Source organism: Aythya ferina (assembly GCF_964211825.1).
Source record: "Aythya ferina genome assembly, chromosome: 7".
Taxonomy (NCBI): Eukaryota; Metazoa; Chordata; class Aves; order Anseriformes; family Anatidae; genus Aythya; species Aythya ferina.
Window position 1 is genome coordinate 35,061,940 of NC_140302.1, and position 21,892 is coordinate 35,083,831.

Here is a 21,892-nt window from a genome sequence, read left to right on the forward strand (position 1 = left end):
CTCCAGAACAGGAGAAACGCAGCGTTAGAGTTGGCGGCGTGTCCTCCGAACGGCGTGAGCAGCCTGGGTTCCCCAGGAAGGCACCGCTGGCTTGTGGTGACCAACAGCGTTCGCTCCCCGGTAGTGCACGTCAGGAGGACGCCTCGCTGTGATTCGGCACTCGTGCAGGCTCCCGGGCTTCTCAGCAGCTCCGTTTCCCTCCCTACGTCTTAATCTGCAGGGAACTTGGCTGCTCCTTTCACTCCGGATTCATTACGGAGGCTGCTGTGCATCTACTGTACCAAAACACTGCTGTCGGTGAAATAGTTAACCGGGGAAAAAAAACGCAGCAGTGATCTTATGAGCTACTTGTTCGTGAGCTTAATTAGCGGGAAGGGTGCCGTGAATGTTAAGTGCTGTCCCTCCCGATAAGTCGCCAATACTTGGTGCTGCTGCTGCCCAGCTGGCTTTTTGTTTGGTGTGCCTGTGTGTGTGTGCACATCAATCTGGGGGAAACGCACTGATTTCTCTCCAGATTACACATCTTTCGAGCGTCTCGTTAAAAATACGCAGGATTAATAATTACGCAGCCCGAAAGAACACATTTTTCACCAAGGGCATCGTGACGTCCTCACCAAAAAAAAAAAAAAAAAAAGCTAAAAAAAAAAAAAAAAAAAGCTGCTTTAGTGCTTTAGTGTCAGCCTTCAGCAATGAGCTCATTCGGGGAAGACAATATGCTTTAAATGCAACAGCAACTCCAACTCCGGGCAGCGATTTTATTTCGTAACTGCTCGGTACAGATATTGGGCTCGGCACGGTGCAGCATCGCTCTCCCTCGCAGCCAAGGACTCCGTGCCACGGCCGGGCAGAATCAGCCCCTGGGTGCCGAACCAGGGCTATCCGAGCACCGAGACCTTTCCATCCGAGCTGCTCGGCTGCGTTTCTAACGCTGGAAAAAAGCCGGCTTTGAACTTGAGAGCGTGGTTTTATTTTTTTTGGCACTTGGCGAGGGGTGCTGCTGGAGGGAAGGCTGGGGCACGCTGCTGGAGCCCCGCCAGGCTTCGCCCCACAAGTACGGCACCGCCAAGCTCCTCGTCCTCCGCGCTCGACATTTCTCCTGCCGATCCCTTGGCGTTCAGCACGGGGTTTAGGATGCTCGCCCGCCACCTGATTTGGGGCTCGTAGTTTCTCACCCGGCGCCTGGCTTTCCACCTTGGTGGCAGCGCTGCCAACACGAGCAGCACCCACACTGAGGGGACAAACCCCCCGTTTCCCTCAGCCCCGACCTGTTACCCTTGGTTCGAGCACCTCACCGCCCAATATCGCTTCCCTGGCGATATAAGAGCTGGCTGAGGACAGCTTTTATCAAACTTGCCCCTCGGCCACCCCCAGCAGCCGAGTGGGGTGCAGCGCCACAAGGTCAAGGGGGGCGCTCAGCCCCTGGGGCTCGAGGGGGGGGCTCTGCCCTCAGCGGGGCCCAACCGGGCTGCCCCTTCCCTTCCCCATCATCATCACCATCATCACCATCATCGTCCTCATCCTCATCATCCCTTACCTTGAGCGTCCTCACCAGGGCGTGCGGTGCTGGGCGCTCCCTGGGCGCTGCATCGCTCTCCGGGCGCTGAGGGGAGCGGCGGCGGCGGCGGCGGCCCCCGGCTCGGAGCCGGCCCCTCAGCGGCGGCCTGGGGAGCGCTGGCTGCAGGCAGCCGCCGCCGCCTCGCCTTCCCCCGGCGCCCTCATGGGCTGAGGAGCCCGTTTCGGGGAGAGGGAGGCTCGGGGAGGATGGAGGGGGGAGAAAAGGGGGGGCCGAGGGCCGCCTGCCCGCCGCCGGGAACTTGTTGAGCGGGACCCGCGCTGCGCGGGGAGGAGCCGGGGGCCGGGCCGGGGGCGGCCCCGAGCCGGGCTATGAGGGGAGGGGATGTAGTGGGGGGGGAGGCTTCCAGCCCGAGTGCTGCTCAAGAAGCGGTTTTTTATCATTAGAATTATTATTTATTTATTATTTTTTTAACCGCCTCCTGAAAGTTCCTCAGCCCGCTCGCCACCAGCCACCCACCGGCGATGCTGAGGGCCACGCGTCCTGCGCTAGGGACTGCACAGAGCGGGACGAGCTGGACGGGCCCTGCCATAAAAAACACCCCACTGCCACCCGCTGAGGGTGCACCAAGCCTTGGCCGTGCCACCGCAGGGCGAGACACCCAAGCTGGGCGCCCAGAGGGTCAGTGCATCGCCAGCCCCAGCACGGTGCAGCAGCAGCACTGCCTCCGCTCCTGGGCAGCTTTCTGGGGTGAAATAGCTGGAGCAAACCACGCAGATCGTTGCGCCAGCAAACACACACTGCTGCTGCTGCTGCTGCCTGATTTGTGCCAGCTTTGCCATCTTTACCCAGGGCTCTCTGCTGGTAGAGCCCGGCGCTGGGTGAAGAAATCCTCCCGGACCCGTTCGACATGTAAAGAAAGCATCATCAGTGTGGGAGCACGGAGATATTCACAGGCATCCCTGATGGTTAAGCCGCAGTTCAGCCGTGCAGGACTGGATCTGAGGAATGTTTCACAAAGCAGGCCGTCAGCAGAGGGCAGCTAAGTTGCTCTGCTTGCCTGCTACCTGTCCAGGTGCTCCCCTGGCCCGCCGCCCTCCATCCTTCATCTGTGCAGGCCCACCAGGACCAAGGGCACGCCGTCTGCATCGCCTGCTGCTTGCCCCAGGAGCCGTGCCACGAGGGCACGAGCTGATGGCATGGCTAAGGTGGCAGTTTGGGATCTCTCTGGGTATCTCAGAGGAGACGTTTTCCCAAAGAAATAGGTGGGAAGAACTTACATATCAATTTGCTTGAAAGAACAACAAACACTGTGCATTTTATTTTTTATTTTTTTTTGTTTTCCAGTTCAGCAGCCCTGATTTGCTGTACCCCAGGACCTCTGTGTTGTTTTTTTTTTATACTGAAATAAACTTGTTTATTTATACAGCCAGTATATAAGCAGGGGTAAAATGAAATGGTGCGGTGATCACCTTTTAGCTAGGTGTGCTAATTTGACAGGAGACATAGATCACCTGTAGTAGATGCAGTCACTTTTTCACGAGCTGAGCACGTGAACCATGCCAGCTGCGTCATGCGACGTGCAGACCGCGGCTGCTGGAAGGAATCACTCCCGCTGCATAACCTCAGCGACTTGCAAGGAAAAGCCCTCCGACAAAAGCAGCAGTTAAAAGAGCTGCTGCTCCAGTTAGTCTTTTCTCCATCATCATATTTAGAGGCCCCTGTCCCAGGGCTGATTATTCTTGCACAGCATTATGTATATGCCCCATTTATAAGGCTAGGCAACTCTACAGTGCTTTCCGTAGATGTTATGAGAATTAGAAAGGTCTTTCCCATTGCCCTTCAGATTCCTGCTTGTCCTGCATGTGTGTAAGCACTGTTGGTATAAAGTACTTGTAGCTTGTACACAGGGTTCAGTTACTCATGGTTTGTGAAAAATGACAGGATTCCTGATGATCATGCTTCACATCACTGTAAGAGTGCAGTGAAGTAAATACACGGGGGAAATGGAGATGCTTCATCATCCCCCTTTGCCAGTTTTTCTGCCTTTAAAAGATGCCGAGTGCAACTGCTGCAGGTCAGAATTATGCTGGAACAGGGAGAGAAAGCTCTGACCTCAACCTGGTAAGATGCAAAGAGAAAAAAAAAAAAAGACAATTTATTATTATTTCTAAAGTACAAATCCATTTTGTTCTAACGGGCTGTCCTATCTTGCCATATCACCTTTTTCCTGGTGTTTGGCAGGCAGGAGGGGGTGACTCTCTCAGGGCTGGTTCTCAGGACTGCAATTCTGGTGCGGTGCTTGCGTGGGGATTTCAGCACGGGCCCTTTTGGCTTCCAGCGTTTGGGACATATGTTTCCTGTGCTCGGTACAGCTGCGAGGGTTTTGGCTCCTGGGGAGCGTGAGGCTGCTCGCAGCGAGCGTCCCTTGCCTGGGAGAGCCGCGTGTGCTCTGAGCAGGTGTTCGCTATGATTACGCTCCGCCAGAACGTGCAGGTCCTGCAGTGCAGCGCTGAAATGTCGATTTCTGGAAGAGTCTGCGAAGTTCTTGTCAGTCCTTGAGGAAAGGCGCTCCCATCCAGCTCAGGGAAAAGCAAGTGGCAGCCAGAGCTCTGCTTCTCTGCCAGGTGTGCCAGCTGACGCCGGCACAGACAGGAAGATAACCCACACCAAAGCCGTTTTCCAAATCAGCGTGCAGGCTGGTATTTACACTTAGCCTGGTTTAAAATGTGTGTCATGCACTGGAACCCAGGCCCAGGTTGTATTGAAAGGGGAAAAGTCAAAGAAAATGCGGGGCCAAGTGCACGAGTGAATGAGGGGTGGGCAGCGATGCCGGCCCTGGAGGAGTTGGAGTTATGGGGTCAGGGCACTGCGTGGCCTGGCACCATCACAGCAGGAACCCGTCCTCCAGGGCTTCCTTCTGCCACATTGTCCTCCCAGACCTCTTCTTCCACATGGGACAACTGGCATTTGGTGTCATGTCCTGTGACAAAAGGTGCTGCTCAGCTTCTGTCCCCGTGAGGCTGTGATGCCTCAAGCGGCCCAGAGGATTTATCTGTCCTTCCTGTGGGATGGCTGCCGCTGGGAGGTGTGGGTTTTGTTGTCATTTGTTTGTTTCTTTGTTTAAACCTGAATAATTTATGCCTACCACTTGTTGTAGGTTAAGTGACTTTCTTAGCGGCAGCTAATTTCAGTGCTAACAGTAAATACAGGAGCTCGGTCACGGGGAATACATAATCAGCTAGCACTGGTCTAATTTATCGCGGGACCTCACTGCCTCCCTTTTAGCTGAAAAGAGAGTGAGATTTACTTGATCCGAGACAGTGAGGCATGCAAAATGGTGTGCCTTTTCAGTCCATATTCACCTGGGACCAGCACTATCATCCCACCCTTGCTGAAGGCCATTACTTTCCTATTGCTGAGTCTTTTGTTCACATGAACGGGCCTGCTTCTTCTATGTCCGCGTGTGGTAGCTGTGTCAACCTTCCTTTTGGGATTTCTTATTTATTTATTTACTCCAACCTGCCAGGGGAAGAAAAATGGAGGAGCGTTAAGTATGCTGCTCTCCTCCAGCTGAGGTGAATGCAAACTCGGCTTGAATTTCAAGCAGGTCCTCCTGCCATCGCCCTCAGAGGCGCTCCCGGCTTTGGGGGAGGACGCGGCCCGCTTGGCTGTCTGACGGAGGAGGAAGGCCTCGGAGGCATGCAGGGCAAAGACTGACGAGTAATTGCACATCTGTGAACTTAGAGGAACGTTTTGAAGATGAAGTGGAGCTAAGATTACGTGTATAGCACCCCTAATACCCATGTGCAGCTAAAATATGAAGCAGCTGATTAAGGGAACTGCGGCTTACGGGTACTCTGCTCGAAGAAGGGAAATGCTGAGTAACATCATTAGCTGTGATGATTATTTCTGTACTTCAGCAGTATGAGTACGAGCAGGGTTTGGGCCTCTTAATTTCCCTTTCTACGCATCATTGGGAGAAAAATGCAACAACAAACCCTAGCAGCCAAAACTCTTCATTTCAAGTTCTGGTTGAACGCGGTCTTGTTAGGAGGCCAAATTGCTGGAAATGTTAGGTCTTCCGTCTTCGTCTGAAGGGGAAGCTAACTGGGGTGGGAGGCTTCTTTTCATATTTTCACCCTTTCTAGTTGAGGAGTGTACAGGTGTTTTTGGGAAGGGAACCGACCTGATGATTGGAAATACTCGTGGTGGTGGGTTTTGGGTTGGTTGGTTTGTAAGGACGGAGATCGTGGCACAGTCTCGTGTGGTGCGTATGAGTTGTTGAATCACCTCGCAATAAAGATGTTCTCACCAGATGCAGACTTCTGCACTGCTTAAATTATCATGCAGTCTGTACAGCTAGGAAATAAATGAGGGTCTGGGAGACCGTGATGTATGATACCCTAAATGGCTGCATTTTGTTCATATTTGAAAGGCAGTTTAGCTTGTCGTCATTACTGATGATTTGTGCTTTTATAGCCCTTCCTTTTGCATTTCAGAAATCCTTTGTGCCCATCTGAATAATAAATCACCGTGTTTGATTTCTTCAGTAAGAGCCAATGTGAAATTATATTCTTATTAAGATGTCTTGAGAAACTCTAAGTGTGGGGGAAATTGTCTAAAGGAGTAGATGCCAAGTTGGCTAATATTTTGTTTTGCCTTGTTTATTTTATTATCTTTGCAGATCGCAGGGATGTATCTCCAGTTGCTTTGCGGCAAAGGGAGAAATACCCTGATTAAAAATAAAAAATAAAAAATCCGATCGTACTTTTGATTGCTTTCAAACAAATGGTTTCAGATTTAAGCACCTAATGAAATCTGGAACGAGCTTGAGTTCTGCCTTAGAATTCAAGGTACTGACAAAAGAAAGGCAAATGTAACAAATAATGGGAATACTTTCATCTGCTTCATATTTGCTCTTTGGTGGAGCAATATATTATTTATACAACATTGATTTCATTAGAAGGAGGATTTGATGTAACTTTTCTGTCAAGCTGGAGAACTATTAAATGTTATAAGGTACTGTAAAATCCCAAGCCTTCAGTAAGGTTTTCTTGATTCAAATTTGCAATAGTTCAATATTGCAATAAAGCATAAAAATACAGGCTTTTACGTGCTTTTACATATTCCTTTAAAGGTAGAAGCCCACATAGCAGTTCGGTGCTAATGCATACTACTTAGCAGAAAAAACAAGCTACAATAAAATGCATGAAAAATGAAAATCATACAAAATTAGGTAGGAGAAGTAAAAGTGAAGAGTGCAAATAGTCGAAAGTAAATTGAACACAGCATTTCTGGCGGTTCCGTGAGTCTAAAACAAAATTAAATATTTGGGCCATACTGGTCGGAAATGAACTCTTCAATGCAGCTTCCAAAATCCCTATGCAGGCACCAAAACCTCAATTATTTTGAGACATGGCAGAGGAGTGAGGCCAGTTTTTGGAAACAGATACGAAGAGGCAGGTTGCTTTATCATGGGCACCCCAAGCCTTTAGGCACATACTCACAGTTAGGAGCTGTGACGCTGTAACCTTGAGAAAAAGGAATGGGAAACTCAGGTCTAGCGGTGAATTGCAATGACCACCACAAATTTAGGAACGAATATGATACAAATTGAAAAATAAAGAATTTCACAGTCCATTCCCTGCTGTGGGAAGGCAAAACTTTTGTAGGGTCTTGGCCACTGTGGCCTTTCTAGCACCATTTCTTACTACAGAAGGACTAGTTAAAGAACAGAGAGCTGTTCAGGATTTTTTTAAACATGCATTTTTTATCCACTATATATTTCTTACAAACAATAGCTTAAACATTCCTGTGATAGCATGCCATGCAAACTACCATAGGAGCACACAATGTTTCTTTAAAAACCAAAACCCTTTTTTCCATCCAAAAATTATTGGAAACGTCACTTTGTTAGTACAGTACCCAATAGGAGCACGACGCGTTGGAAGACTTGAAGGAATTTAGGAACTTTGAGCAAAATGCTCATACCTACATGTATTTTGTTGCTGGTACTAAAGTAAAATATTTACATAGAAAAATCATACGTTAAGCTTTGAATAGTGCCAGTGCTCCAGCTGAATATATTTTTTTAAATAAAATAACCTACGAATGTAAGCGTTAGCAAATAAGGATATGCTAAATTCATGGTTGGCTTGCAAAGACTTAATTCTTTTATGTATTAAAATGTATGTGACTAAGTTTTACCTTAAGAAAGGAATATAAGAAGGAATATAAGAAGTTATTTTTAAAAGTCCTGAAATCCTACAAACACAAAATATTCGACTAAGCTGTGTTATGCAGCAGTCTGATTATAAATGTGGGAAGCCTAATAATGACATTAACTAAATTTCTGATTGACAGCGGAGGCCAAGTGAAGTCCTCGTTAATCCCAGCTGTGTGGCTCCTGGTAAGGCAGTACAATAAAAATGGCTCTGTCCTTTGTAAAAAGTGATCTCCAGGATACTTGTGTACAAACCATTACAAGTAGCACCACATTTTGATTTCCTTAAATTTTTGAGCAAGTTCAGCGCTGTGAATATTGATACTCAGAGCAGTAGAGGAACGTAATTAGGACATGCCTTAAATCGGAGGGTGCCAGGCGGTGTTGTGGTGAAACCCACAGAGAAGGGAGTGAAACAAATGTGCAAGGGGCAGCAGGAGAAGCCCAGCAGCTGGGGCCGGGCTGGAGTTGTGGGCAGAGCTGCGCAGAGTTCATCTTTTCAGGCTTTCTCTCCGCGAAGTTGAGATGTGCTGCTTTTCCGCAGCCATCTGGCATGGTTTGGTTTGGAGTCTCTGAGGTTCCGCGTGCCCGAGGAGCACGGTGTTTGTGTTTCAGCATGAGCAGCTGAGGTTGGGAGATGAATTAATTATCATGAAAGGGAATCCTCCTGAAGAGCTACAGTGCAGTGAGCACAGGTTGCGTGAAGAGTAGCGCTGGCGAAGCTCAGCCACCACGGTGGGCAAATGTTGCTGCTGAAGCCACTGGACTGCAGCCAACAGCCAGAGGATTTTTCATTTTCTTTTAGAGAACTCCAACACGAAAGAATATCAGTGTTAATGTAAGGGCAATTACTCCTCTTTCCCCATTCTTTACAGAACTCAGCGGAAACAAGGTCACTGGAAATCTCAAGGTCTCCGTTGAAATGTTCTCCTTACGTTTGGAAAATCTCCTTTTCTGTTAAGCTTGTGCAACTAAAGGGATCGGCTTTTGGCATTGTGTTCAGCACCTCAGCCTGCTCTGCGAGGCGCTGCCCTCCCGGCAGAGGCTGGGCTGGAGGCTGGAGGCTGGCAGGAGGCGTGCAGGTTGCGTGGGTCCTGCTGCGTGTTGTGGAGGGTGGGCTTGGAGAAGGGGTGGGGGTGAGCAGGACCCCCCGGTGGCTTCTTCGGGAAGTCTCTAGTGGTTATAACTCAGAGATGTCTGAAAACACAGGAAGAGATTTAGTGTTGAGTGTGATTTTTGTAAAACTGGTGATTTTTTCATTATTTTTTAAAATATCTGTTCTAATGAGTGATCTTAACATTTAGTTATTCTACTTCATTGTTGGTTGCACGTTGTCCCCAGATGTCCATCCATCCTCCAGGCCATCTCGTCCCAGGATTTGTGCAGTCCCCTTCTGAACTTGCTTTTGCTGCTTGCCTCTGCAACTTCCACTGCTCCCTGTGCTTAGAAAATAAGTGCATAAATTAAAAAGTACTTTCTCATATTTGCCTCAAATTCATTTCCCATTAACTTCAACAGCTGTCTGCTGGTTCTAATGCTGTGGAAGCTGCGAGTAGCAGCTGTGCACTCATTTTATCCCCCACCTCTGTGATTTTGAACACCTCTGGCTGTACAAATCCCCCCTACGCCATCGTGAAAGACTCTTGGACCTCGTGGTCCCTTCTCCAGAGGCAGCTTCTCCATCCACTTGTCGTTTCTCTTGCCCTTTCCTGTACCTGCAGCGAGCTGTTGCTCTGTCTCCCTCGAGTTGCAGGGGCCGTATTTGTTCATTGAAATCATGTTACCCTCCGTGAGATGATGATACCTTGCAATGCAATCTTCGCTGTATAATGAACACCACCAGAGCTTTGTGTGTGAGCTAAGTTCGTAGGAAGATGAGCTAATGAGGTTTGTTTCTACGTGTAATTTTGTTAGTTCGCATCAGCTAGAAGATGACAGATAAGCTCTGGAGCACTCCGTCATCCAACTGAGGGGCTCGATACCCCAGGGGAAAGTCGTGGGGGACTGTGAGTGGTGCTAAATGCACAAACAGTGGCCTCCTGCCAGTGTACACATCACACTGAGGGATGTTTCTGGGGCTGGCCCTAAGGACACCTTGCCTAAGGGTAGCCCCGTGTCTGCGGGCTATGGCTGGTGGTGTGCGGGTTGCTGAGGCTCCTTAGGGAACCCCCCTGCAGGGTTAGGGCTTCTCAGGGGCTGCTTTTCTGCTTTGTCACAGCTCTGCTTTTTCCCTTTTTTCCTAAGGAAACAGTTGGCAGAGGAACTTGACCCTTTCCTCTGTGTCTCATAGGAGCTCATTTTGTGGAGAACTTACCCGCATGATCTTTGTCACAATATTGTAATTAAACGGAGTTGAACTTGAAAGATCTGTTTGAAAAGAAGGAAAAACTTTTTAATTGTAGGTGTTGCTAGCAAAATGCACAAGGTGAAAATGCCTGGCCAGTAATTGGAAAAAACTGAAAACTTGCACGTTAATTTTTCCGTTTAATAGGGAACAAAAAAATGTTTTAATAATTCACAGGGATGCAATGAGTGTTTTCCTTTTATTTATGCATATTTATCACTTGGCTTGAATCATAAACATATTAATTCCTGCCTTCTGGCTAATGACTTTGGGTAATGTTTGTACTTTTTTTTAATGCAGAAAATGTCCGCATACCTTATATTCCCTATAGGAATAAACTAATTTTATTCAGGTTTACTTCCTTAGCCCTGAAAGCGATTTTGTCTTACCTTAAATAGTTTTTCTAAGGTATTTTTAAAGCTGTTAAAAAATATATATCCTTAACTTTACTTCCTCAACCGATAATGAGCAGCATTCAGCCATACCAATAAAATTTACTTGCTGTTTTCTAGGCTTATGACTGTCAAATGGCAAAAGTGGATGTGAGTGTTGCAGGCTCCGCCATAAATCAAGGTTGCTTTATTTTTCTGCTATGGTTTAAAATATTCTGCCCCAAAAGGAAATAGTTCCAATGGTATTAAATGCCTGGATGCTTTCTCAAGAAAAGAACTGTCAAAGTAATGTTATTATTACTTTCAAGTAGGAATTATATTTACACTTTTGTTCTGACACCTGAAGACAGGCCCTGGAATTAAATGGGATATTTGGGGATCTCAGGTATTTTCTCTTCTTCTTAGGCTGTGGTACTCTGTATTTATCTCCTATTCTTCATGTTTCTTCATATTTAAGTAGTATTTTATCAAATATAGACATATATTGGCGTATTTGTGTTCTGTGATATTTCAGTTAAACTTTTGTTATCTTTAAGTATTGGAAAAGATGTGGTAAAGGTGCTTATACCTGTATCAAAAATACATTTTCTCAGGAAAATAATAAAAAGTAACCCTATTTCCCTATAATTATTTGTGGTTAGTTTGCATAAACCATGGAATTCAAATATGGGAGCGAACATCTCTCCAAGAAGCTGACAGCACTGCCCCAGTGCAGCCGTCCTTCCTCTCCCACTCTCCTATCTGGCTCTTTTTTCAGGACTGTTCCTTGCAAAAAGATTAGTTAATCTGCTTTAAAAATATTATTGTTATCCAAATGCTAACATGATTCAGGCCTCCCAAAGTAATCCAGGGTTTGGCAGGACTGCAGTCGGCAAGTTTGTGATTTGAGAAGGGAGAGTTTTCAATAGATAAGCCTTTTTTGACATGTACATGCTGAGTGGGACAATTTAGCTGATCCTGTTTGCAATGTACTCTTTGAGAATTATTTTTTAAAAATCTGAAGAAAAAATAAGCTTGTACTATCTTAAAGTAGTGGAGGCTACACAATATTTTGCACAGATCTGAGCATATAAAGGCAGGAAGAGTATGATTTGTGTCTAACTTTTTATGCATCTCTTGAGACTTGTATGGTAATACGAAGTGACTTCTTAACATTCAGTGTAGAGAAAAATGTTCCAAACAAAAGCTAATTTTTGTCTTTGAATGGACTTGGGAACCTGACAGCTGTATACATGTGCATGAGCTGAATGCATCTTCAGACTTTTAATATATTTTCTGTCTCAGTAGAGAAACTCTTCCATTTAGAACCTCTTACTTTAAATGATGTTTTCCGTTGTCTCCATTTTGCTAGCTTTTGTACATTTTAAGGAGATAGTCCTCAAACTTTCCACTTAAACATTTACAAACTTGATGCTTTTATCCACACATTTCATTGTTGTTTTTCCCACTTTGTCGAACATCTGAGCTTACATACGAGTATGTAAGGCTACATACTCGTAGCCTTAGTACGAGTCATCAGTGCTGACTTCTAGCTTCTCTTCTGCAGGTTTAATGGCTAAAAATTTTGTTAGTGCTTGTATTGGGGAGACAGGACTGTTCACACGGAGCAGCTCCACCAGCAGCGGGGAGTAGGGAAGCATACAGCGCTGAGAATCAGACCCACCGTTTTCAATAGCGTCTCATGAGTGTATATGAAGAAGAAAAAATGAGCTGGACTTGGACACAAATCTAAAAATAGAAACTTGCAGCCCATCTTTGGCCTGGTTACCATCTCTTTTGCTCTTTGTGTCCTGGGAAAAAGCAAGCCGAGTGCTCAGATGGCACAGATTGATGTAACACCACTGGTTTCAACGAGCTGTGACAGCTCGCATTGTGTGATTTAAAAAAAATACATATTTTTTTTCTGCCCTCATCTTTGTTGTCATGTTATAGCTATAAGAGGAAGTATAAAGTGCGTAAATACTAGGAAATTTTAATGAAATGACTGAATAGTCACCAAAGATGACAGGGGAGAAAGCTTTTCTAAACTCATTCCATGTATCTTTCACTTTAGCACCTGCACTGGTTTTGTTTTTATTTATTCTTTCTTGATATTTATTTTATATTCTGATCTATGGAGACTGTTTCTTGTGAGTTTGAACATACTTCGTGTTGGCCGAGAGGCTCTCGGCCTCCAGGGCTGGGATGGGGCATGAGCCTGGGCGGGGAGCTGGGCCTCACAAAATGTAGAACGGGTCCTGCTTAGTTGTAATGCTATGCTCAGCTGGCATTTTGGGAGGAAAACGGGAGAAAGCCTTGCTCTGCCGGGGCCAGCTCCTGCCGACTCTGGTTGCTCAGCCTCCTGTGTGCCACGAGCCCTTCCCACCTGCAGGCCATGATGCCCAGTGAGGGGCCTGAGGCGCTGCTGCCCAACCGATCACTTCAGCAGCGCCTCTCCCTGAGCAGAATTATTATTTTTTTTAAGTACAGAACAAGCATGTGCACCCTGAGGTGCCATCCCGAGCTGTGTACGGAGGAGAGGGGACACGGCCTGTGGCAGAGCAAGCCTCTCGGAGGACATGTCCGTCCCCGTCCCCTCCTGAGTTGCTGGGCCGGGGGCTTCAGCTCTGCTGCCTCAGGCACAAGAAGTTGCTTTTGCTTTGGAATGTTTTAAGTCACTGATTTTAATCTTGTTTCAGATTTAATTTAAATTGCTTTTTCAAAGAGAGATTAGTTCTCATTTAGGTGTGGATAACTAATTAAAAAAGATCTCTAGACTTAAGTTGCTGTTGTTAGCCACATGCACACACTGCGTGTGTATTAAAGCAATTACATAGTCGAATATACATCTAATCCTATTCTTAGTGCTTAAGTGTTACCGTGTTAGAAAATGATAAATGACTTCTTATTTGTGAAGGGATTTACTTTTTTCCCTTATGATTTATGCCAAGATGATGTTGGAAGGAAAATGAAATTCAATTATAAATTGAAATTTATTTTGGTGGTGGAAAACCAGCACTTAAAAAGGCTTTATTATTACTTGAATATATTGAGCGTGTTGGATATCATAAGGAAAATTATCAAAACATGTTTTACACTTGAATCATACTGAGTTATTCAGAACAGAAGGCATTCTCATTGAAGTTTTTAGGTTGGTTTTGGTAGGCTTGCAAGCACTGAGAAACCTGAATTAGCTTCATAAGGAACCAGGAGAGCTTCGTAAGCGAGTAACTCCTCTTCTGGGGGCAGCACTACTCATTGCCTGGCCGCCTCTGCCTGATGGGGTGCCTGAGCTCTGTCCTTCACGGGTTTGGAAATTGAGCCCCCTGTCCTGGCTTTTCCATGGGAGAGAAAAGAGAAATGAGATGTCCTGGTTTGGAAGAGAAGAGAGAAGGGAAGGGAAAATGGAAGAGAAGCAATAATGGAAAGGAAGGGAAGGGAATGAATTTAAAATAACTACAAATCTGTGTGCCTGCAGAAGCCGTAACCTGGTTTCATTATGTCTAAAAGATATATGCACTAGGCTGGCCAGTTACTTGCTTCAGTTCTGTGATTTGGCTTTCTTAAAAAATGGCTTTTTAAATTTTGATTATTCCAGCTGATTAGTTCTTCAGTTGTCATACTCTTCTTTAAAAAAGTATTAAGAATACATGAAATATATTTCAATTTAACGCCTTTTGAATTCATCCTTCATATCCACTAGTTAGCCTTGCTCCCATTTACTGTTTACCCTGAGAATTGTCAAGAAGATTGGAAAGCAGAAATCGCCTTCCATTACCCCCAGTGCCCGTAACCAAACAAGTGCTATTTTCTTAATGATGCCTACTGCATGCTGCCTTATTTTCTACACCACCTTGTGCTCTGGTGGGAGTCAGAGGTGCCTCGGTGCAAACCTGGCAGTGGGGCAGGTCTGTAGGGGATTGCTCAGCTCGGGCGTTGTGATCCCACACGTGCCCCATGTCTTGCACATGTTCTGTGTTTCCACCAGCAGCTTAATGCCTGCTTTTGTGCTCCTGAAGGTAGTGATTGACCCCAGCTCAGAAAAAAAGGCTCAATTTGTCCATAACCAAACTGATAGTGCTCTGTAGCCCTACTGATGTTGGACTTTTGCTGCATTATTTTCTGCAGGAGGAAATGTATAGCTGTTCATCAGTTGTGTCCTGCTGGGATGTATTATAATGAACTTTGTGGTCATCATTTGAAACAGTAATAAAAAAAATAAAAAAAAAAAGAAGTGAATTTAGTTTTCCACAATATTAATGTTCAGCTGCTTCTGCTTAAACTGCATATTAGAGATTGATACTTGCTATACTTCTTGATACTGTACATTCTTTAGCAAGGTGGTCTGAACCCCCCCCCCAAAGTATTCTGTTTTACTCTGAGATTAGTAAGAAATAACATTCAAATTTAATAACGTTATGGGGAAGAATTGCATCTTTCTTGGAGCTGCGACCTCGTGTTACCATCCTCAGGTTCTGCACAGGGCCTTCGGTGCTTTAACTCCAGTCCTCCTTGATCTGCTGTTGTTCCTTGGATTCCCGTCTTACTTAAATGCAAAGTGCTAAATTGTTCTCTGTTATTTGATAGTGAATCCTTATGAAATATAGATATGGCTGCTTCTGTAAATACCTGTAGACAGCCTCCAGCACTGCCTGTAGGAAAATATTTATATCTGAACTTGCTTTTCATTGTCTAAAAGGAATTACTTTTGAATTTTTCTTCTGCTGGTGGCAAACTTGGCACGCGTTTTGCAAAATATAACAAGCTGAACAAATTATAGATGAAGTAAGATTGCCCGCATGAGAGACAACCTACGTATACAAATGACAAAGAGAAAAGTGTCTGGGAGAGGATTCCTGCCAGGGGGAAGCTGGCCCAGTGTGTCTGGGGCGTGTGGCGGTGGCAGCTCGGTGGGCGGCAGCGCCTTGCTCACAGCTCCACCAAGGCCCTGCTCAGACCCTGAGTAAATCGCTTCTGCTCTCTGTGCTCTGCTTTTGAGGCTCTGTAATGGAAATCGTGCTTCTTCTCATTCCTTTGGTGAATCATACTCTAGCTTTCGAGTGGCAGTTGCAAGATGGATTAGCAGGAACCAGGCTCCTCCAGCCCCTGTCTTTGCATCTGTCCTGGAGAGGTGCAGGTGTGATTTGAGAGCCAAATTACGAGTGAAGAGGGAGGTAAGATGAGAGACTCCTGTAGGCAGAGAAGAGCAATTTCACTTCCATGAAACCCCATTTGCTACTACTAGATATTCATCTTTTCAGCTCCTCTTGTCTGTCGATATTGGTACAGAAAGTCTGAATTAAAATGCAAACTCTTCTGAAATTGTATTTCTCTTATTCACCATAATGGCATGTGGATTTGTATGAATAATACCAATTTTGCTACTATACAATGAAATATCACAGAAAGTTAAACTTAGTTAGAAGAGCAGTAATAAAGGAGCAGACCACTTCAGCAGAGCTATCTTTCTCTATCAAAACAGTTTTCCTACTCTTGTGGAGGAGGGAATGAGAGTTGACTGTAATGAAATTTTCATTTTCCCACCATACAAATGTAAAAAAGAGCCCTGCCTTTCTTTTAACACTGATGAGAGTTGCCCTAATTCCTGTCTGCAAGGACTACATCACCTTCTGCTGAACCAAAAGATGAGAACAAAGTTCAACAGAAGAGACTGCCTTCCACGTGAAGCCTCCTCCCAATCAAGCCTCCTCTCCATACCTGCTGTTTGTTCTGTCCTGAACATTTCCTATCAGGAAAGCCCCACTGGCATTACGTGATGATTTATGTGGATATGAACCAAAGGCAGAAATTGGTTCAGAAACTCAAAAGATTCCCCAGGGACCTCTTCTTGCAAGTTCCTTTTCTAACCCAAGGTTATCTAATCTGCGTGCTCCTACCAATTAAATTTTGATTGCATATATTTCTGATCTTTCTCTCAAGCTTTCCAAGCCCCTAAATAAACCGGTTCTTAAATATTTTATATCACAACAGTCAAATGAGAAGCATCAAAACTGAAATAATTTGTCTTAAAAACGGCTGTTTCTTTTAGAAGTCTGTTGATGAAGCAAGGTCACCTGTCTTGTATGAAGAGGGGGTTCACTGAGAAGGTAATAGGACAGCTTCCCATAGCATTCCCATGATTAGTCATAGTGATACCTTACTGAGGCATGATTTGCTTGCTTCAGGGACAATATCCCTACTACCTGTAGGGCTGTCTCAATTACTGATGTTTCTGTGGTGTAATAATTTTTAATATAGGATGCCTGTTTCAACTTAAATTATCTTATCTTATTTGCACAACTTCTTTATCTGGTCAACCTAATTGTAGTTTATTTCCATGGCTCTCAGCATCGATCGTGTTGGATAACTAAAATTGATTCTGATTGCTTTAGCTAACATTGAGGCTTACAGAAGTGTTTAGCCATCAGTAAAATGTCGTGGTGTGGGATCCATAAGCTTACAGTGCAAAAAGAGTCTGGAAATTCTTGGTTTTTTTCCTCATGACAGCATAAAGTCATTAAAGCCATAACCCAGGAGCAGCCACAGCACAGCATGAAGGATGCTGAGGATGAAGCACGGAGAGGACAGGATCCTGTGCTGTTTGTGCACGTGTCTGCATCTGGGCTGTGTTCTCCAGCTCTGTTTTATTTTAGCTTTTTGGTGACTTGAGTTTGCTTCCAAGAAAGTTCAGTGTTTTTTTTTTTTCCCCTGCCATTTATCTAACTCCGAGTGCTAGAACACATACGTCTTTCACTTGGAGAGTACTTCAGATGGCGATAATAATAATTATAGTTAAATTAGCTTCCTAACATCATTCTGCGTTGGGAAATCTAAAGTAAACAAGATGAAAGGCTCTCACTGGTGTGAGGAAGACAGTTTGTTTGAGGTTTGTATTGGTGTCAGGAACCTTTTTACTGCCCCATTAAATCTGTCCGGAGATCACTGCTCCTTCTGTCGGTGTGTGTGAGCCTGCTCCTGATGCTGTTGGCATGAAAGACCAAAAGTGGCAAGCGACCTGTCCTGTGACGTGTGTGCTGAATTCCATATAAACAGATTTTTTTTGGTCTTTTCCTTTCTTTCCCCTACTTGAATGCTGGCCATACCCATAAATATTGTTTTTGTGTGTTGTCCTAGCATTAATAACAGCATAAGGCGAAATACCTGAAACAGATTTGAGGGCAGTTCTCTGGATTTTCAGTGAAGTAATTCGTTACATAGCGTGGGGAAAGGCAATCGCATTTAGGAAACCAAAAATAAATGGACTGACCTTCAGAAATCTTAAGCACTGTGCTTTCAATTGAAGGGCATACTATTTAACAGAGACTCTTTAGAGCTTTTTAAAATGAAACATTTTTGGTTAAAATGGACTTCTTTGAAAAAGAGCCTTAGAAAAAAAAATGGTAAATGGTGTTGTTAAAATATCTCATTAATTTTGTGCTCGCCTTCTACCAGAGTTAGCGCCGGGCCCTTTGAAGCTACGAAGGTTTTGTGTGTATTCTCAGTGTGCATATCATCAAGGGGTCTCATAAATACGCCTCTCGCAAAATGAATTCCAGTTAAATTATCGTGGTCTCGGGTTCAGGTTTAGATCTGCGAGGATCCTTTTTGCTGTTCTTGCCAAGGAGGTCTCTCTGCATTCACAGGTGGTTTGTTGTTTCGTTATTTTTGTGCTGCCTGAGTTTTGTCCTCACTGGGGCCCTGTGAGACAGGAGGCTGCAGGGGTAGCTCTTGTCCAGGCTTCTCTGCAAGGAGAACTGCCCACCTGGGCTGTCTCTGAACACAAACGTGTTGCTTTGAACCAGCCTTTTAAAATAAAACACCTTCCAGAATAACCCCTTCCCAAACAAATACATCATTAGGGTGGTTTAGAGTATTTTTCTTTTCTCTGTGGCTTCCAAACTGGCCTTCTTGGTAAAACACGAAGCAACAAACTGAAGAACATAACCAAGTTACATTTATTTCACATCACCAAAGTCTATTTTTTAACAATTTCGATAGCTTTAGCCCACTAAAAACATATCTTAGGAAATAAGCTCCTCTGCAGCCTCTCCCACACACAGCACCCAGGCTGCTTCCCCCCGAGAGCCCTGCCGACAAAAGATTGGGACTCCTCCGCCATGGAAAAGTGGCATCTTTTCAATAAGAAAAAAAAAAAAAGGTCTTTTACTTCAGTGACCAGAGTTGTTTGCAGACCTGTTGTGTTTTATACTTAGTGGGAAACTATAATGGAGCTTTATGTGGCAGCCAGTCTTGGCAGGAGTCACTGAAAAGCTAAATTCAGCTGAAAAAAGATAAATTTTTATCTTGTGAGTCCTGAAGTGGTGGCAGTTTTATTCATCAGCTCTAGAAATGGGAACCACTGATTTTTTATTTACTTACTGTTAATGTACATGTATACACAGTATGTGTAAGCAAAGAGAAAACTTCATTTGTACATCCCTGCAAACTGGCGTGTGAGGGGTTTCAGGCATTTTCACCAGAGTAAATTCTATGAAAATGTTGTGAAAGCCAAAACCTAGTGAGAAGCTCAGTTTAACCTTGGATCTTTTTTTTTTTTTTTTTTTTTTTTTTTTTTTTTTTTTTTTTTTTAATAAATAAATAAATAAATAAATGTGTTAAAAAAAAGTGTTTTTTTACTTATACTTCTTGTAATGGGGAAGTGATAATGAAACCTCCCTTAACTAGTTTTGAGTTCTCTTTGATTTTCTCACTATACATAAAGATCTTCAACTCTCCAACTTAGAGATTTCCCTGGAAGAACATGGACAAGGCTATTTAAAACCTTATGTTTTACCCCATTGGAAAAAAAGCATCGGCACGTGTGGTCTCCACTGCAAGGAATTCTCCTCGTTCTGAAAATCTTCAGCGTTACTATTACTTGAGGGGATTATTTTATATTAAAATTTCCCTATCCATGTCTAATAAAGGGCCCTCTGAAACGTTTGTGATTTTATTATAAAGATAATTTAAGAAAATAAGTACTTTTTGAGCATTCGCGAGCATCTTCAACTTTTCATTCGGAATTGTATTTTAGAGGAACTAGAAATAAGTTTACATTTCAGAATTACACTGTCATTTTATATACAACGTGTTGTCTGAATAATAATGCATTGTTTCTGAAGAAGAATCAGCTTCTGTGGTTGATTTTGTTGCTGTTACTGTTTTTTTCTTTTTTCCTTCTTCTCGAATACTTCATTTCCAGTGTTTGTTTCTACTCTTTGCTAGTAAGGAAGGATGCGAACGGGTTTTCAGTATAAGCCTTGACACTATTTCAATGAATAAATAGCTAATAATTGCACGAGGCAATGGCAGGCCCCTATGTTGCCCTTGCAGTACTTGTTGTATAAATGTAGGTTTGCAATTGCTCCTAAAGTTAAAATTGAAATTGATTTTTTTTAGACAATTAGGTTTTTTTTTTTCCTTTTTTTTTCTTCTTTGTATTGCTTGGAGTGGCAGAAGACAACAACGGTCTCTGAATCCAACTAAAGACTAAAAATCAACTAAAGATTAAAATTTAATAGTGTTGTTAGCTAATGCTAAATAGTTAATAGGCCATATTAAAATACCTACAATACAAATATTGCCTATAAATAATTACAAATTTTTATTAGTGTTGTAATTAAGAGCATGCTGGCTGCAAATGATACCTCAAAGTGCAAAGACAATTATGAAAAGCAAGCAGAAGACTGGTAGTATACTTTTTGTAATATTAAACAGATTTTCCTGGGGATCTGAGGATGAATTTTGGAGGGGAGAGGTGTGTGTGGAGTGCAACAGAGGCGTAAGGGGACAATATGATATTAAAGAAAGAAAGGGTTTTTGTTATCAAGGTAATACTAAGAAGATGGGAACGGTGCATGGTTTTATGCAGGGAAATGAAAAATAATGTTGATTGATGTGTCAAGGACCCTAAACATTCAGGTAGGAATCATTTTGGGGCTCAGCTTAAGCTGACGTTACAGTATTAGGTTTCTGTAGTTGTTATTGTAATTTTTTATTTTTTTTTCTGTTTTAAACTACCATTTAATTGTGCTACAGAATTTCCTCACATTCGTGCTTCATTTGCAATTCTAACCTTGTTTATATTTCCGTATTTGTTTTTCTCCAGCAAACATTCAGGGTTTTCAGCAACCTTTCATATTTTCATTTTCACACGTTCGGTAGACGTCGTGTGTTGAACTAGGAGACATTAAACTTTCATGTGTCCTTTCCAATCTCTCTGTGCTTACTAGGAAGACACTCGGATGTAATTAGCTCTCTCACCAGTGACTTGCCATCTTTCCTGGCTTATGGGGACAGTCATAGAAGAAGGGTTGTGATCCTTTGGCAAGATGTTGGCACAAGAGGGAGTTGGGGTTTGCAAGCAATGGTCCTCACATCTAGCTGATGGAGAGGAGAGGGTCGCCATCCAGCACGAAGGAAATGGCAGAGAAACTCATCCATGGATGGGTATAGCTCCTGCTGTAGCTAAAAGGGATATTAAAATGCATCGGAAAGCTTAACGGGTGCTCCACTTCCCTTTTTTCATATGCAAGGGTGCCATAAGGATTTCTTCAGGTATGAAATTCGTCGTTTGGCTGTTGCAGCCATGTCTAGTAACTTAAATTACACCTCAAAAGGGCACATAAACAGCACTGATCAAAGCTATTAGGTGGTTATAGGGTCCACATAGTTAGAAGGAAGCAGAGGTTGGACATTTACTGGTGGTTTATGTGAAAGGGGCTAGATTGCAAATACGTGGATAGTGTTGTAATGTGAGGGAAATGCACATTCGTGTTTGCAAAGCAATGGGCAGTGCAGAGTCATCGAGTGAGAGGCCATCCGTAACCAGGTACAGAGGCTGCCTTCAGCTCTCCCGAGCCTTTAGGAGCCATCCCCAGGCCCTTTGGAGAAGCGATGGACTAAAATTACACCTGCAGTCTAGGCTTCGGTAGACAATTTAAAAAAGATTACATTTCAGTGGAACATCGCTTTGCCTGATGACATCATGAGTGGAAATAGGCCTGAAAGTGGGCTACTGGAAGTCTTCCAGCAGGCACAGGCTCTTCATGGTGTCTGTTCTGTAGAGTGCCTGTTATACACGGTCTTGGCAATGATTGTTTTGCCTTTCCTTTTTCTTTTGAGATGATCCAGTCTTATTTACATTCCACAGCAGTAACCATTATCTTTTATGCAGCCACTGCTTCTGTTCATGGTGTAGTTTTGTAGGAAATTCTCTTGATGCAGTGGATCAGCAGATCAGGTGGCCCTTCCCTTTCAGGTTCATCGTTTGCATACGCCTAAAAACTCATCAGAGACGGTTGTGTAGTGTAAAATAAAACGAATGCTCCTGTCTGGACATGATCAGCTCTGTAGGAGTTTAGGTATAAACTCCACTACATAGGAGAAAAACATATTGAAGGAGTGCTTATCTTGTGGAGTTTGGGGGCTGGAGAGTA

General features: G+C 44.0%; 2 protein-coding genes across 5 annotated transcripts in view; one reads left to right on the forward strand and one right to left on the reverse strand.

Moving 5' to 3' along the window:
* Nucleotides 1-1,819, reverse strand: part of INSYN2A (inhibitory synaptic factor 2A) — a 38,507-nt gene extending 36,688 nt beyond the window's left edge. Inside the window, exon 1 of the mRNA XM_084525026.1 lies at nt 1,535-1,819. The gene's annotated coding sequence lies outside the window, so the exon portion shown is untranslated. The remainder of the gene's footprint in view (nt 1-1,534) is intronic.
* The window catches only part of DOCK1 (dedicator of cytokinesis 1), a 257,618-nt gene that overhangs the window by 111,126 nt on the left and 124,600 nt on the right, over nt 1-21,892 (forward strand). The gene's annotated exons all lie outside the window — the stretch shown is intronic.